The following is a 6,000-nucleotide window of genomic DNA, read 5'->3' on the forward strand; positions in this document are numbered from 1 at the left end:
TAACAACTCCATTTTCAAATAAGAGCGATGGTACATGTCCTAATATCATGCTCCACAGCCTCTTGCTTGGCACATGCAGTAACGATGTGTGTCCTACGTTAAGAAGCCAGGGACAGAGAGGAGGCTATGATCCAATGTCCTATGACTGGCAGTCTGTCAGAGTCCTTTATCTCATGTTTCTCTTTAACATGTGTGACTTTGAAATACTGGAATTTATCCACCCCCTGTCCTACTTTAGTGAGACACAAGGTACACTCCTAACGTCATCCCTTGTTGCTTTAGAGTATAGTTAACTTTGAGGACAGAAAAACCATAGCCAGCGGATTGTGACTGAACTGGAAACGGTTCATCCCTCTGGAAGGTGCCTACTTTAAGCACATGTAGATGTTTGTGTTGTGAAGTCAACTGTGGGATACTTTTCTGTTGACAAAGTAGCCAAAGACAATCGGCCGAAAGCGTTTTTTTTTTTTTTTCTGCACAATAAAGGCAATTCACAGCAGCTGGTCTCTGCAGGTTATTGCGTACGGGTCTCCTTTTGGGAAAAGGCTTTCTCTCCCAGATGGGTTTTAGTCTGCTATGTTAATGTTGTAGATAAATCAGTTGTGGAACCGAGGGTATGCATTTTATGTACCTATACAATCTAAGGGCTAAAAAAAATGAGTGAAATGATGTACCTTTAAGTAATAATTGAATCACAGGCAAATGTGTGTGTGGCGGAATTGAGACCTGTTAATGTCATAAAATCCAGGATAGCCACCGTATACCAGAGAGGGTATAAATGAGCTGATAAAGTTGATTAATGTTTAGTATAGTTGCCATAGTAACCTGTCTGCCCATGTCTTGTGGAGTCACTGGCTCTTTTCCATTAGTGGGAGATGCTGCAGTGTCCTGGGGGGGGGGGGTGGTAATCTCTCTATTTCTCTGGTGGTGTCATCCATAGTCTGACCCTGCTTTCGGTTTAATCTAAACCTCTGCTTTCTTAAGGCTGCAGATGGCCAGTTTGGTCATCAGTAAAGCAGGAATCCTGCTTGGAGAATGTGTATATTAAGTATGAAGTAGGAAGCAACTGCACAGCACTGACTTCTTCACACCACGTTGAGGATGAGAAGTGGCTGCTTACTTGAAGACTAGGACGTGGGATTTAAATGTTAACGGCTGCATTTGTGTGTGTGTGTGTGTGTGTGTGTGTGTGTGTGTGTGTGTGTTTGTGTGTGTAATTTGCACCCATTTCCAAGAGGGCTGTGCTGAGATGCACCCTGCCCCCAAATATTAGGTGAGTATTTCCAGAATTAGTCCACTGCCTGAACTGGGAAACAAAACCGACTCTATGCTTGACTGTGGGTCCTGCCCAGAGCAGGTGCCTAAGATTGTGGCCATGGCCTTGGGGGTTACTGATTGGGGCAGGTGCCACCTCGTGATGGGCTCACACCCTGTGATCATGCTCCTGACTATGTGGGTGGGAGTGTGGTCTTGTATTCCAAGGACTGTCACTGCCCCAGTGTTGTCTGCTGGGGTGAAAGGGCCTGCAGGTCATTCCTAGGGATGTAGGTTGAGGAGACCGAGCCCTCTGTCTCCTCTGAGATGAACCTTGTGTCATAGTGGGGCAAGTTCTGTGCACAGCAGTGGATGGCTCCTAGCTTTTTTTTTAACTTCATAAAAGTATTCAGATTTCAATTATAGAAGCAATATTTTAAAAATCCAATCCTCCTGGTAATAAAGTGGAAACAGAAGAGGCTCATGAAATGGAAAGAACCTGGGTTTGAGTTCAGCAGTCTTTCTCCATCCACAGGGGGATATGATCTAAGATCGGTTAAGACTGAAATCATGGGTAGTACGAGTTTGCATGGCTTTCCCCATGCATCTGTCCGTCTGTCTGTCCATCCATCGATCCACCCAGCCATCCAAAATTAGGCATTGCAGGAGATTAACAAACAGAATAGTAAAAGTGAGCAGTTATCACAGAACATTGTAACAAAGTCACCACCACTTTTGAGTGATGCTTAGTCATTAGCATTGTGTTGGTACGTCGGGTAACCCTGATGCCTACATAGATGTGTAAGAGGGGCTGGGGTAGGGTGTAAGGCTGGGTTCCCTGGACAGAAGGAAGAGTCGCCCCGGTGTGATGGATCAGGCTTGTGCAAGATTGCTTGTTTAGTTTTTAATTTACTTTTATGACTATGAGGGCCTGACCTGCATGCATGTCTGCATGCCATGTGTGTGTAGTACCCACAGAGGCCACGAGAGTATTATACCTGGAATTGGAGTTTCAGATGGTTGTGAGCCACCACGTGGGTGCTGGGAACTGAATCCAGATCCTCTGCAAGAGTGACCGGTGTGCTAACTGCTGAGCCACCTCTGCAGTCCCTAGAGCAAGATTTTAACCACATTACTCAAAGCAGTGCACAATTTAAACCTTGTAAATGGTTTATTTCTAAAAATGTCCACTGACTATTTTAGGCTGAGATTGATGTGGGCAGGGGCTTCTCTAACTGAGGGAGGAGTGCCCTGTTAATTCCCTTTACTTGGTGGAGACCTAAGGAGGTTTGCCTTCTCCTCCCAAACTTCAGGCTCTTCACATATGACAGCAGAGAAAGTATTTAGCATGCCCGCGAGAAGCCGGAGAGGTTTTGGAGAGCAGGCAGAAGGCCAGGTGGGCTGTTGGGTTGCAGGATTTTGACACCAGGACAATTTAAGTCCAGCTCTGTTGATGCGGTCTCGGGATGAGATACTGCTGCACGGGGACTCTCAGACCAGCTAAGTTACCTGAAAGAGATACCTAGGAGACTGACAAATGTCCAGGGCTCGGGAGGATGCTGGGAAACGAACCTGCATGGTCTGTAAGAGCAGCAAGTGCTCTAACCACTGAGCCACCTTTCTGGTGCCCAAACTTTATTCTAAAACAAAAACAAACAAACAAACAAAAAAACCAAATTAATGATGTTTATTGACATGGATAGAAAAATTCTTTTAAAAACAATACAAAGGCTGGTGAGATGGCTCAGAGGTTAAGAGCACTGGCTGCTTTTCCAGAGGTCCTGAGTTCAATTCCCAGCAATCGCATGGTGGCTGACAACCATCTGTAATGGGATCCGAAGCCCTCTTCTGGTGTGTCTGAAGACAGTTATGGTGTATTCATAAAAATAAATAAATACATCTTAAAAATACAAATGAAAGCAAATGCAAATCAGATCACAGAGTGGGGAGTGAACCCAGGGGCAGGGGCTGGGTGTGTCTTCCCTGTACAAGGACGAGGGGGAGACTTCATCTGGTAGAATAGTTTTTTCTTCTGAAAGGTTTATCAGAATCGCTTTTTCAGAGCCTTAGATCCAAGTACACTCTTCCTAAGCCTTACCTACCTCAGAGGTTCTGAGGTTTTTCCACGAATTCCTGCTGACTTCTACTTGAGAGGAATCCTGTTCTTTCGGAGACTCCAAGACACTTGCCTGGGGCAGAATAAATACTTTCCAACAACAACCACTGGGATGGTTCAACCTCCTGCCACCAGCTCAAGAAACAGCCAAGTTGCTTGCTATCAAATTTGTAGTGGCTTCTGAATGTTGGCGGCTGAACCCCCAAACCATTCCTCTATATGTGGCCAACTTCTAGCCTGGTGCCCTGCAGTCTTTCTGTTGTTTTGTTTTGTTTGCTTGTTTCAGGGACTCTCAAATTTGCAGTTTTATACCCTGAGACATTTGACAGCAATCCATCTTCTCAATGATACCATTAACCATTTATTTATTTATTTATTTATTTATTTATTTATTTATATGAGTGCTGTGTCTGCATGTACAACTGCACACCAGAAGAGAGCATCAGACCCTATTACAGATGGTTATGACCTCCATGTGGTTGCCGGGAATTGAACTCAGGACCTTTAGAAGAGCAGACAATGCTCTTAACTGCTGAGCCATCTGTCCAACCCTATCATCAATCTTTTTTTTTTTAAACAATTATACTTTTCTATAGTCTTGATAACTCCCATTTCCAAATCCTTTTGCTCATCTTTTTCCTCTTGATTCTCATTATAAACATGTCTAAAAGCAGCCTGCAGTAACTGTGCCCAGGTACTGTCTTGAAACTTACTCTACCACAAATGAATCCGTTACTTTGAATTCCACCTCCATTTTTAGACAGACATAAGACAGCTAGATCCTATGTCAGGATATAATGTGAGTAGCCTGGAGTCACGTTACATCTCAAACCTTATGAGCAGTCTTTGCTATACCTCGATACTGGCGGTCTCATTACCCAGAACCCACCAGAATTTCCATAAAACGTTACATCTAGCATTGCAGGGCTGCTCTACTCTGCATTTCCCAAGTCTTCCACGTTATTCTCACAGGCAGTTTCCAAAGGTCAAAGGTTTACAGAATACATGTTTAGGCTTATCACAACAACAACAACACTTTTACTGGTAAGACCTTCCTGTATAAGTTACTCTTCCTGCTGCCATTACAAAATATCGGACAGAATTACTTAAGAGAGAACAGGTTTATTTTGGATCGTGCTTTCTGAGTTCCTCATGGCGAGAAAGGCATGGTGACTGGCGCATTTTAGTATAAGCTGGTAAGAATGTGAGGCAGAGTTCTTCGCTCTTCATGTGACAGAAGGCAGGAGAGAGTACACGCTGGAACCAGGGGTGGTTTAACCTTCAAATTTTCACCCCTGCTGGCCTATTCCTAGTAGCCAGACCCTGCGTCATAAAGTCTTCCCAACTGAAATTTCACCACCTACCGAGGGAGAAGCATTTAAAACATGAGCCTATAATCACAACTCAGAGCCAACTCAGAATGGCTGGTGATGGTGTGTTTGTGTGTATGTGTGTGTACCTGGATATATATATATCTCCTTGTGTACACATAGTAGTTTGCATATGGGAACCATAGTCCTAGGTTGCTTGTCTTTGCGGTAGGTCCATCACAAGCAATCTCAAAGAAGCTATAAGAGGCTGAACAAGCTAGCTATAAACTCCTGAAGTTTCTCCAGTGAGCAGAGACCACTGCTCTCATCCACCTCATGCCTGCGTGGTTGCTTGTGACCACAGCATCATAGCAGTGACCTTCTCCTCTTGTTCCTTCTGCAGATGGTAATTTTACGTGGAGGCTTCATTCTCAATCGTCTCTTTAAATTGCTCTGATGAATAATCTCATTTCTTGATACAAAAAAATCTCCACCTTATTCCCCCTCTTAGTAACTTTGTTTACTAATATATGAGAAACCAAATTAAAATGATTTGCAACGTCATTACATAAAGACTAAAAACATTTTTTTTTTAAAAATCACCTTGGTCTGAGGATAATTTTTTTTTCCAGCCCAGATGTGACCTTCTTCCAGCCAAATTCCCTTAGAAGCTAACACACCTGAGATTTTCTGTCTAATATGTGGAAATGCCACTTTCCTGTTGAAGACTGAAATTTTGTTATGCACATTTTGTTGGTTGTGCTGCCATGGGGAGGAGGCATCCCAAACAGAGACAAAGGTCCCTCTGTGAGCATCGTGGGTCTGGCAGTGCGGTGAGCACACTCTGTCGTGTGGCCCTGGCTTCTTGCCCTGTCTGGGATTCAGGCAGCTTCCCGCTGAGGCTGGTTCTGTATGCTCTGTTCTTAGAGGCTAAGTGTGGAAAATGCATGACATTCCTCATCTAGGTAGGAGAATGTCCTCGTGGACACACGGTTCAGAGGGTGCTGAGGAAAATTCCTGTGTCTGAGTGATTGATGGAAGGCAGACTGGGAAGCAGGAGATGGCGAGTCTTTGACGCAGCAGTGATAGCATTTTTGGATTTATTTGTGGTTGGATAATTAAGCACAGCTTGAACAGTGACTTGTATTTGATGGCTTTATAAAATGTCTCTTATGGAGGCTGCAAGCGAGCATTTGTGTGGCCTGTTTTGATCTTTCACTTCAGGTTGGGAGAAGATTTTGAATAGTACGTGCACTTTCAGGAAGATTTCCAAAGAGCAATATTTCTGTGAACTAACATGCTCATAATTTGGTTGTATAT

Source organism: Arvicanthis niloticus, chromosome 28 (assembly GCF_011762505.2).
Source record: "Arvicanthis niloticus isolate mArvNil1 chromosome 28, mArvNil1.pat.X, whole genome shotgun sequence".
Classification (NCBI taxonomy): domain Eukaryota; kingdom Metazoa; phylum Chordata; class Mammalia; order Rodentia; family Muridae; genus Arvicanthis; species Arvicanthis niloticus.